Source organism: Numida meleagris, chromosome 5, assembly GCF_002078875.1.
Source record: "Numida meleagris isolate 19003 breed g44 Domestic line chromosome 5, NumMel1.0, whole genome shotgun sequence".
Taxonomy (NCBI): domain Eukaryota; kingdom Metazoa; phylum Chordata; class Aves; order Galliformes; family Numididae; genus Numida; species Numida meleagris.
In genome coordinates, this window is record NC_034413.1 from 28,474,358 (window position 1) to 28,486,629 (window position 12,272).

Genomic DNA, 12,272 nt, shown 5'->3' on the forward strand with positions numbered 1-12,272 from the left:
GAACCTTCCAGAGACCCTGGTCTCCCCTTATAGAGCTCGCTTACTGGGCATCCTGTACAGGCCCTAAACCCTTCCTTGGCCCTGCTGCCCCCTGCTTCTTGCAGGCTGTGTTTGGGAGCAGCTGTAGCACAGCTGGAAGGCACCCTGAGGGGACCCCCAGCACCAGCCACACTGTTGCTTTGTACTCTTCAAAGAAACAGAGATGGTGCCTGCTGCTACCCCTGCCCTCAGGCCCTGCAGCCTGTGGAGCTGAGGCCGTGCTTGGTAACATAGAAAGGTAAGGATCTGGCAGCTGTGGGGAGCCATGTGGGAGTAAAGGTTTTGTGCTGATGAGGTGCACTTGGAGGGACTGCTGAGGAACAAGCCCCAGGTGGGGCCCATTGTGAGTGATAGCTGCCCCAGGGCCCGCCCTTCCCCAGGCACTGTGATGTGGGGCTGTGGGCTGTGTTGGGGAGCAGTGTGTGCCCGCCTTGTGGAGCAGAGGCAGCAGCAGCAAACGTAAGTCCTTCCAAACATCTTGTAAAGCTGGCTTTTAACTTGTTTTAAAATGCTGTATTATAGCCAGAGCTATTTCAGCCTCATTGAGGCCTGGTGTGGGTGCAAGCGGTTCCCTGAAGTTTTGTGGTGGCAGCCACCGTGTGTGATACCGTGTTGTTTGATGCTGCCTTCAGTGCCATAAGCTGTGTGATGCCCTGAGGCTTTGGCTTTGGGAGAGAAAGGTTTTATTTGCACTGGTTAAGAGTCATCCAAATAAAATAGGTTTGTTGTAAAAAGTAGATTTAGGGTAGGCATTTGCATATTTTTGGATATTGAATATCTATGCAACTTGATGTTCTATCATAATTTCTTAGTCTATGCCTGTTTGTTATGTCTGCTTGAATACAAGAGCAATTGTGAGTAGCTGTAATTCAAATTAACAATATATTTAAGCATCTGATAAGTGAAAAGCAATTCCTTTAGAGTCTAATATTTTTGTGGAGCATGGGAGTAAAAGCAGGAGCAGATGGCAGAAATTTCCAGCGCTAGGCAGCGTGACGTGTAAGCAGAGCTCTTTCAGTGCCCTGCTGTGGTAGCAGATGGAGAGCTGGCAGGCAGCAGGCTGCTGCCCGCAGGGCCGGGAGGCAGTGCTGGGCAGGGCAGAGCCACCAGGGCTGGGGGAGAGCAGCAAACGCTGAGAAGGGGATGCCCAAGGCACCACAGAAATGTAGCGAGCTCCTATGACGTTGTGAGGTTTTCTTTGCAGGATAGGCTTCTGGCCTTTTATGATTCTTTTTTCCAAAGTGAAATATCAGAATTGAGGATTTCCATCAACCCACACGTGCATATACTAAGGTATTTCAGTGTTCCATAAGCCTCTGTATAACATCCAGAAGCTCCAGCACCTTTCTGTGCTCTGATGTTTCTGGGACAAGTCACACTAAAGTATCTGAGCATGTCATTTGGCTAATTGCTGTCACCTGCACTTGCTATCATAAGTGTTAAAATAATGGCTAATTGTGCTGGAAAAAGAGCCCTCTTTTCTTCTGCTATGACCTTTAGAGAAAAAATGGTAGATAAGAAGCTTCTAGGTTAGCCTGTACTTTACCTCGTGCGTCATCCATGTCCTTCTGCTTTTTTGCAATTTATTCACTTAAGCAGTCCAAAATAATGAAAATTACTATCTTCTCATAACTTCCTGAGCAATCTCTGTAGATCTGATATTTGGAACTGTGATGGAGGCATTTCAGTCAGTGTGGAAATGTCACTTTCTTGGCCTTGTGGCTACCAGCTGTTTGTTAGCAAGGGCTTTACTGTGATATCGTGAATGACTGAGGAGCACAAATTAAAAGATTCCTGAATAAATTAGTTTTGAAAGATGAGTGAGGGTTTGATTGCATTGCTGAATAGTATGTTTAAATTGAAACAAAAATTTCTTCTTTGCTTCTCGGGTTTATTGTCAGTTGTGGAAATAAGCATTCTTTTAGGTAGCTGTGGGGCTAAATCTCCTATTGTAGCTGTGTGCTGGACTTCGCAACTGATGTGTTCAGTGCACTGAGAAGCACTGTGCATCTGTTGTGCTGTGAGAGCTGTATGTGGGAGGATAAGGAGCTTCTGGTGCTGAAGAAACACCAGGGGCAGCTGTAGCTCAGGTTTAGGTTGTGAAGGAAAGGAAGATTCCATGGAGTGCCATTGATTAATCTTAAGTGAACAATTTTTTCTCTGCTGTGCATAAATCTGTAGTTGATCAAAGTTGTGCTGGGGGAGTTGCTAGCACAATGTGCTTACATCTCACTGAAGCTTTGTCTGAAGACAGTGACTAGTGAATTGTTGTTTAAAATCTGCCCCTGAGTTCTGAGGTTCCGGAGGCACAGTTGGAACTTGCCAGCAGTTGTGAAGCAGCCATGGTCTGTAGGGGCCTGGGAGCCGGTGGGGAGCAGCATTGTTCTGGCTGAAATGGTGGGCTTGGTTAGATCAGCAAGCTACATGGAGTAAAGAATTTAAAATAGAGTTCTATAGGGTTACATAAAAATGTTACGTGCTTAGAGGACTTACAGCTAGTGAAGTTGGAGAAAATGACCTATTGCTTATTAAAATTTCTTTCTGTCTCAGAATTCTATAGTCAACAATGCTGAAGTACTTTGTCTATTACTCTCTTACTTTTTAATTGACTTGATGAAAATAAGTTAAACGTTTTGGTAGGTTAGACACTTCAGTGCCAAAAAACTCCGTATTTTATACGGTCTGTGGAATTGCAGTAACTTCTATTTCAATGTTTTTCTTTGATTGTATGGTTTGTGTGCTTCTAGGAAAGAAGGTGAAAAACTTGAGCTGAGATTAGGGAGCCCATGATTGATTTATGTCTACCATTGTCATACTGTATTCTGAATAGTTTTGGGAAGTTCTTTCTTGAGAAGCCGTAGTGAGATGGCAGCAATGTTGTTCTTGTGAGTATTGTTATTGTTTTCAGTGGTTAATATTGAATCGAATATGGGACTGGAAATAAGAGATTTAGTGGATCTCATGTTGTTTGCACTAAAGCTTAAGGTAGATTAAGTGTTTTGGTTAAAGCTCATTGCAGGAGTTAACCCCCCCCCTTTTTTTTTTTTATCTTAAACCACAGAAGAGTATTTTTTTCAGGTACATGTGACAGTGGGATTTTAATGTACGTTTCTACAACAAACTACTTGTTTGTTAAAAATTGGCAGATGAGCTGATGGCATGCCTGTAGATGGCGTGAAGTTGCAGAGACAGCGACCTTTCTGGTGATACATGAGAACCGTCTATTGTGCTCCAAGCAATGGAAAAAGGAGTACAACTCTTACAACTGCAGTGTGCCGTGTGCCGCACAAGCACTTTGTTTGCATGCCAAGTACCTTAAAATAAATAAAGAAGGCTGTTTTGTGAAGCCTTCTTTGGAGGGAGCAGATGGTGTACATGGGAACAGCCACCATGGGGCCATGCAAGGTCTGCCTGGCCAGCGCTGCCCAGCTGAGAGCTGTGAGTAGAACTTGAGCTCTAGAAGATTACTTACTGACTTCCAGACAACTGGCTCAGCTTTTATGTGATAGTTACATTGAGAGCATGGAGAAAAGGTCCACAATTTAATTCTGTAACTGTCTTTTTTCGAAGCCTGGCTGTTCCTGGTACACATCCCTCCTGCCTGCTCTGTGGGCAGGGGTGGTTCTCCGTGGTGCCACGGCTGCTTCAGCCAAATGCCTGGCTGCTTGCATGTTGTAGGGTTTGTGTTCCTCTCATGTTGAAGTGTTAATCTACCCTAATGCTGTGTGAGTAAAAGGGTGAACTTGGCACGTGGGAGAGGCCACGTGATCCTGTTGTTGTGCTGTCCACATCTTAAGAGAGGAGTGAAAAAACAGTGGTGCTCATGCCAGGCTCGCTGATTGAGGAGACAGGTTGCAACACATGCCCCACGAGTGATGCTCTCGTGGTACAGTGCTGGGAAATCTTTCCTTTTCCTATAAGAAAAATGTTGTTTTTGTTATTCAACTCTACAAGTTTCCTCTCAAGTTCTCCATGAATTCTCCAGAGCTTCTTGTTCCCAACCAAAGCTGCCTTGATCTGCAGCTGACCCCTGTGGGATGAAGTCATCAGGAGAAAGTTCTTGTTTTCCTCTATCTGTTTTACAGCACGGCCTTGTTGCTTTATTAATTTTACCAGAGCAGGCATGTGTTTCAAGTCTGCCTTGTGTTGCGTTAAGAAATCCTCCCACACCACAGACCTTTCTAAACATTGTTTGTTGATTTACGGGAAGGCGATGGCTCTGCGTGCGGCCTTCCTGCAAGCAGACGTTTGTGTGGCCAGCACCGGGGGACGGGGACAGCACGGTCCCCTTCCTGATTGTGGAGTCACACACAAAACAATCACAAAATAAAAATGCTGTCATCTGAAAGGAGCCTTTCTGTGTTTAAAAAAATGCAGATGTTGAAGGCTTTGAAGAAGGCATGGGTGCAGATAGGGGGCTGCTGAGAGCCCTGCACACAGGCGGTGACTTCCCCACATCCCAGCCCCATGCACCAGAACCGGAGCGAGGGACTGGGGGCAGTATCTGGCATTTGTCTGAGGAATACGCTGATTCCACCGCACTGAGAGAGCACTTCACCATCATGCTCTGGCGCCCATCACTGCTGCTGCTGCCAGCAGCCCTCCCACGCACGCTGGGTCGGAGCACTGTGAGCCTGGATGCTGGGCCGCCCATCAACTGCAGGGAAATGAACCTTCTGGAGACGGCTCTTCTGTGGCGAGGTGCTCTCTGCTTAATGAAACTCAGCACACTGTCACGTATCGCATACTTACACAGCTCTGCTGGCCGCCTGCTCTGTTGGCTTGTGTTTTTGGATGAGTTGTAGCATTTCTTAGTGTTGAATTCCTCTCTTCTGTTGCCATCATGGGGGGGAGGATGGGTGCAAGCGCAGCACTGGGGAAGACAGCTGAGGCCCAGCCCCGGCTGCCCCTACTGTCTGTGGGCTGCAACTCACTGGGTGCTGCTGGGAGGAACGCCTGCAGCATGGCAATCGTGTTTTCAACAGGAGATGGGCGGCTGTGGGGAGAGGAGCGTGAAAGATCTTCTGTTAAGGATTGTGTGAGTTCCTTTGGTGATTACTGTGCAAACGAGAGGAGCTCTGCATGCAGATCCAGGACCTCTGTCTGTCAGCCCCTCAGTGTTCAGGACTCTGGCACGTGCAAGACTTCTCATCCCTAACAAAAGTATGCATATCCCAGACAGTGTTCTGTGCCTGTGGGATGTGCTGTTGCCTGATGCGCTGCTCTGTGCTCTGGGACAGCTCATGCTTTGCTCTGGAAAGGCTCGGCTTGCCTTACCCCACAAGCCAACAAGCGTGCACTGCAGCTGTTGGTCTTCTTTTCTGGTTTGGTCACTCTTACATGTATCACATACCATACTTTTATTTAGAGAATGGACCAATGCTTATCCTATGATAAAATATTCAGAAGAAACAGCAAGCCATACACCCTAAGCAGTAGTTTTGCTTGCTCATTTGCAGTTTCTTCCAGGTTCTTCTCAGGCACTGATATCTCTTGGTAAAACATGCCCAAGTTCAGCATTGCAAGTATTAGGGGCTGAAGTTGTTCTTGTGAACCTTCGTTTCCTAGTTTGTGGAATGCTGTTAGGAACAAAAAAGAACATGTAGCGCATCACTTCATTGACCTTCACCTTCTGAATGGCCCTTCTTGTGCGCGCTGGGGGGGTGGCAGCGGGGCTCCTGCTGACCCCCAAACACGGCTGATGTTGAGCACCTGGGGCAGCACATCGTACCCTGAGGTTCCTCTCACAGACCAAAATAGGAAGCTGCAGCATGGGAAGCAGCAGAGCACGTGGCTGGGAGAGGTATGTGATCTGAAGCTTGTCCAGAAACAAATGAGGTGAGGTCAGAGGGGGACAATTTAGCAAAAAGATGTTGCTCTCCTCCCACCTTTTGCACGCAGGCAGGGAGTGGCAGCCAGACAGAGACAGAGGAGGGGGTTGTTTTGTACTGACATGGCAATGGCGTTGTCTGGAGAGCAGTAGAGGCTTTGTCACCATTTCAAAGCAAACAGATGACTATGGATGTGGGAGAAAATACAGCAGCTCCTCAGGAAGACATCACCTGCTGCTGTCAGCAGAACTGTGCATGCTCGCTGCAGGATGAGCAGGTCTCTGCCTCACCTTTAGGTGAGGAGAAACTGTTTTCTGGCTTTGGCTTCCCAGCCAGGTGGGAGAGGAGCCCCTGGGCCTTGCTGTCCTGCTCTGCTAGGCCCTGGGGCTGCCTGCCTTGCCAGGCAGAAACACCCCTGAGGAAGGACGTTGCATGAGCTCTTGCTCTTACACACTAGAAAAAATCACTGTGAAATCTCTATGGTTATTTCCACTGTTAAGGAACAAATGGAAAACATCAGCATGCAAAGAATTTTAATTGTTAGGGTGTTAACCTCTCACCAATGAAGCTAGTACCGACGCGCCTCAGCTTTTGTTAAGGAGCCAAAATATAGTCCGAATTCAATTTAGGCCAACATTTTATTAGGTATTTTTATGTCTTAATATTTCTCTTAGGTGCCTCTTTAAAGTCTTGTTGGTAAAGCAGGCATCATTGCAGCCAGCTGAGATGCGCAGGCTCTCGACTCTGTTCCCACAAGCTCAGCAGGACTGCTCCTGCTTTGGGAAAATGCTCCCTCGTGCTGCTCCTTTGTGGTGCTGAGCCATGGCAGCTCCCCGGGTGGTAGATGCTGAGATTTGTTGTTTTGGCCTTTCTCAAAGCCAGGCCCCTCGCTGAGCCGGCCTGCTGCTCACTGCACAAATGGTAATTTTGCCTTGCGGCTCTCCTATGCTCAAACGCTGCCCTGTTCTCCAGCAGACCAGCAATGGCCAGGATCTGTTAAAGTATTGATTTTTGTTGTTGTTTTTTTTAGCTATTATTTTTTCTCCATCACAGGGTTGCGCGTGCAGCATTGCTTGGTATTGATTTGTGACGGCATTGCGAGGATGTAGGAGGGGCTGTGTTTGTAAGGCCAGCACATCTGCGGGGGGGAGCTGAGTCCTTTGCTGCAGAGCTGTGCACATGTACCCACAGCCCCCAAGGAAAGTGGGGGGAAGGGCTGTCATGAGAAGGGACGGGCAGCCCCCACTGTGTGGCTGATGGAGACGTGTGCTTGGGTTTGTCTGTGAGGCTGCGTTGGGCTCTGGCAGCAAAAACTTGGAGTTCTTAGCACCTGAGAAAATCTATGCCATTTCTCAATTCACTCCAACAATATTGATCTACTGCGCTGTAATCACACAGTATTTGTTCACTTAAATAATTCCTAATGGGCCCAGATTGGGGCTGATGCTCTGACTGCAGTGCTGTGTGCTCCAGCTGTCCACATCTGCATCAGAGACAACTTGCAAAGAGTTTGATCTAGGTCCGGATCTGAAGCTGATTGTTTTAGTGTTTTTTTCTGGTGGTGTTTTTGTTTTGTAGGGTATTTTTGCAGCCTATCAGGACGTGTAAGGCTTACATTGATGCAGGATTTTAACTTGGAATTAAGAAAATCCAGGAGTCCTGTGAACTCTCTGGAATATTTTCAGCTCTGGCTGTGTCCTTGCATCCTGGGGCTGTAAATGGAAGCTGTGACTCATGGACGTTGCAGTAGAGAGGGCCAGAACCCCCAGATGTCTTTGCCTTACCGTAAGTAACAGAGGCGCATGCAGGAGTTTGCCAGTAGCTTTTGTGCCTTAGCAAACAGTTCTTGTGTGAATAACATTAGGATAAAGGTCTCAATGGGATAAGAAAAGACTTTCCTTGATGCTCTGCTCTCCTCTGCTCCCTTTTACCCTGTGCCCTTCCCATGTGCCATTGTAGCTGGCATTTTGCAAAAGCATAAATCAGAGTTTTTGCTTCAGTACCCTGGTGTCACCTTAGGGCTTGGGGCTGCAATTCTACTAAGATCAGGGCATATCCTCCAGTGCTCTCTAAATCCCATGGATGTCCCCTTCAAGTATTTGTGCCTTAAAGAGAGGATAAAAAACAGAATTTATTGTAGCATTAATTCATGTTCTTCCAACAAACTTCAAATGTGTGCATCCTTCATTCTTGCATTCCTATTACAACAACTTGGGTTCCCCATACAGTAAATGGCAAATCTGTTCGCCAAGTCCCAGAGAACATCCGTAGCAAAGAAGATTGGTTAGTTATATTTCATATGCAGCTTATCCCACCGTGATCCCCACCTTCCTGGTTGCATTCTTACAAGGCCGGTTTGGCTGGAGATAACTGAGACAAACTCTGTGACTACTTGGCTATGAAGGTGCAGGGTGATTTTTCTCCCCATAAAGCAGAAAAGACAAAAAAAAAAAAGTATTCTCAGTTTCTCTATGTAGGTGTGAATCTTGCCAGACAGCTTTTGTACACTGTAGATGCTTAGTTCTGAGGAAAAAAATGTAGTCTATGCAGTAAAGAACTAGCTTTTTCAGACGTAGATGCTATAAGACAAAGGTTTTACTTATGCTAGTGAGCATTTCTATGGCATTATCACCCTGTAAAGTGACTTAAAAGGTCAACAGAATTAAATTAAATGTATGTAGGTCACCATGAAAGTAATGCCTTCTATTTATTTCCATGGAAACTACAACAGCTACAAAGAGTACAATAACACTGTTTCGGAGGGCAAATTCTCAGCTACAGAACACAACACAGTCACTACCAGTAGCTATGCATTTTTGCCAGCAAGGAAGAAGAGCTTGCATACTGCACTCATAAAAATCTGCGCCAGTGGAGGTGACCCATTGTTTCACAGCCGTTATGATGACGTTGTTGGTAGGAAAACAGTGCCCATGCAGTACATCTTCCATTGGCTCGAATAGATGGAATTCAGAGGACATCAAATTCGGACCGTACCATGAGTGTGGTAGGACAGTCTAGTCCAGTCCAGTAAACCACTGGCACTCTCTACAGACAAGCTGGGAAGGGGTCTTACTAGGCCAATTTTTTCCTGAGGAGTAATATCATCAAAATATTTGCATTCACCTTTTGATCTGAGGCACTTAGGTACATAGCAGCTTGGTTAACATGGGCTTCTTGTTCCTTGCGCAACCTTTTTTATAGGCAGTAGGGCTGGTGAAGACCCAGTGAGTTGGTTTGAAGCTGCAGGATCAGGACATGATTAACAGTGATGGGCTGGGGTTGGAGTAGATGATCTTAGAAGTCTTTTCCAACCTTAATGATTCTATGACATGATGGTGACTGGGAAGCCAGAGCAACTCTGAAGGCTGATATGTCTTCTTGCTTGAGTTGTTTGTGAATGACATGCTGCAGTAATGCTCCAAGCACCGATCTCTGTTTACCATAACAGTAAAAAATGTCGGTATTGGTGCAAAAACCTGCTGTGCTTTCAGAAACTTTGTCAAGGAACAAATTCCCATGTTATCAGCCAGGACAGTTTTGATTTGTTCTCATTCTTAGTATCGCTGTGCTTGTCAGGACGTTGGGATAACATTTTAGACTGGATTTTCTTTCCTTTTATATATTCTGCATAATTGAAATTGCACAAGCCTTTGTGTTTAAGCAAATCTGACACATTTTTTCATTTAGTTTTTATTTATGCATACTTTTCCATATGAAAAAAAAAAAAACAACATTCCAGGTCCATTTGGTTCTTATCCAGTTTTCTCCACATATTGGGAAGCTTTCATGGACTTGATGCCACATTCCCGCAAGCCCTAAGGAGGAAGCAATATCCATGGGATGAGGGATAAGATGCTTACAGGTGTCTCAGTAATAGTTGTTTCTCTATTCTGGTGAAATCCCATTAGAGGCAGGTAAAACTGTTTACAACATTTTAAACTGTTGTGCTTTGAATACAGTATGGCCATAGAAGTGGGTGTAATTTGCCTTGTAATTAATATCATCGTCTACAAGGTGCTGTTCCCCAGGTGGAGGCAGCCAGCGGCCGTGATTGGTGGCTGCGCTGCGCTGGATGCAGGACTGGATGGGCTGCATAGGACTCTTTTTCTGCCTTCTCCTTCCCCTGTGACCCAGAAAGGACGTTCTTTGACTCTATTAGGGAAAACTGTTGTCATGCACTTGCTGATCTGTATCCAGCTCAGGCACTGTCTTGGCTTCAGCCCAGAATCAGTCTCCAGATGTGTGGGCCTGGTACTAATAACTAAGTTCACCCATTTGTTCTCAAATTATGTGCCTTTTGGTCTGCAGAGTGCTCGGAGAGCTGGATGTTGGCAACCTGAGTGCTGTGAGGCTGATGGCAGCCACCCAGGCTGAGCTCATAAATGCATTTTTCAGAGATATGGATGCACTAGAGAAAGAGTTAGACCACGCGTATACAAACTGGTAAAATACAGCACCATTAGCTGCAGACCTTGGATGCACAGATCATTAAGATAAGACAACATTAGCTGCCCAGCTCCTGAGTTACTTTGCTATCGCATCACCCTGTGCACTGGGCTGTAACTTGCTCTCTGCTCTCACAGATTTTTTTGTTGCCGCTGTTTCCAAAGACTGACAGCACATCAGTGAGGCTCCCTGCTCCTGATACATCAGTGTCAGTAGTGCCACAAACAGCTCTGCCATCTCAGTGTGGGGCTGGATTCCTGTGGCTCCCTGGGTGTGCGGCACCATCTCCATTCACAAACAGAACCCTTTCCCATCGTGGCTATCTGGGTCCTTTATGGTGCTGCACAAAGGACTTAACCTCAGTCTGCCAGCTCTGGTAGATACTGTGAGGACTCTGGATTAGCGTTGCATGTTTTCTGAAGCTCTGTGACCTGCTTTGTATCAATTTAACTGCATTTCAGAGCAAACCTATTTAATTAATGGCTTCCCTCAGGACATCAAGCAGTAATACATCAGATTCTTTACTAGAATCTATAAACATAAAGTTGTCTCTAATTCATTTCCTTAGTCTAACTCTGTTAGATTCTTTTAAAAATGCAATCAAGCTAATCTGGCAATATTTTCCTTCAATGGACATATGTTGTTTGATCGTTGAGATGCAAATCACCTTGACCTCCACTTCAATCAACATTTCACACTGGGTAGCGAAGAATATGCTTTCTTGCTATATCATCTGCTGAGAACTCACTTTTGATGTGCAACTTCAGAAAGTTTAATCTGAAATTGCGACGTAACCACAGTTTCCTCCCTGCTTCCTCACAGACAACACTCTGATAAGGAGACTGCTAAGCAGGGAAGGGTTAACTGTGGCTCTTGAAGAATAATGATTTAGCAGAGCAGAAAAATATTCCGCTCTGATTTTCCTCTCTGTGGTTGCTATGCCAGCAGCTTCGTAGTTCAGGGAGGATTCATGTATTCCTTTTTCCTCCACACACTTACGAAACCAACTAGGGGTGTGTCCGTGTGCTTTTTGCTGTTCTGAGAGACCTGTGCTGCTAAAGTGAAAGGGGAGGTGTGCACAGGAGCACGGGGGAGGGGGCAGAAAGGAGTCAGCTGTCCGGGATGTTTTTGCAGTTGCACTGCGGTGGCAGGGGTGCTCCCGCAGACGACTGCAGAGCCAGGGCTAAGCAGCAAAGGTGGATGCTGAGTCGAAAAGGTAGCACTTGGGTGTGGGGATAAGATTTTCTTTGCTTCTGGAGCAAGTGTATGCAAGAAAGATGGGCTTCGCTTCAACCATGCCCTGGCTGCGTTATCGCAGAATCATAGAATGGTTTGGGTTGGAAGGGACTTTTAAGATCATCTAGTTCCAGCCTCCCCTATAGACAGGGACACCTCCCAGTAGACCAGGTTGCTCAAAGCCCCATCCAGTCTGGCCCTGTACCCCTCCAGGGAGGGACACCCACAATCTCACTGGGCAACCTGTTCCAGTGTCTCACCATCCTCACAGTAAAGAATTTCTTCCTAATATCTAGTCTAAATTTGCCCTCTTCCAGTTTAAAGTCATTTCCCCTCATCCTGTCTCTACATGCCCTAATAAAAAGTCCCTCCCCAGCTTTCCTGCAGGCCCCCTTCAGGTACTGGAAGGCTGCTATAAGGTCCCCCTGGAGCCTTCTCTTCTCCAGGCTGAAGAGCCCCAGCTCTCTCAGCCCGTCCCCATTCATACATCACCAAGGTTTATGCTTTGCTGTGTTTTGCTGCACAGATCTGGTTGACTGATCACAAAGAGATAGAATGATGAAAATCTTGTAATCCAGGAACAAAAAAATCCTGTAATCTGGAAATGAGTATGATAGGATATAATAAAACTTGTGAAGGAATAACAATATGACAAGTAAATGGCCTCTGATAATTACAGTACATAAAAACAGGCAGGACAACTAGCAAATGTAGATGAAT

At 46.1% G+C, this 12,272-nt stretch overlaps 1 protein-coding gene across 2 annotated transcripts in view; it reads left to right on the forward strand.

Moving 5' to 3' along the window:
* The window catches only part of PHYHIPL (phytanoyl-CoA 2-hydroxylase interacting protein like), a 120,722-nt gene continuing 108,450 nt past the window's right edge, over positions 1-12,272 (forward strand). The window contains exon 1 of one of the 2 annotated variants that reach the window (XM_021398579.1): positions 1-277. The gene's annotated coding sequence lies outside the window, so the exon portion shown is untranslated. Of the gene's footprint in view, positions 278-415; positions 499-12,272 lie in introns of those variants that run through there. The other variant, XM_021398577.1, reaches the window with a different exon arrangement.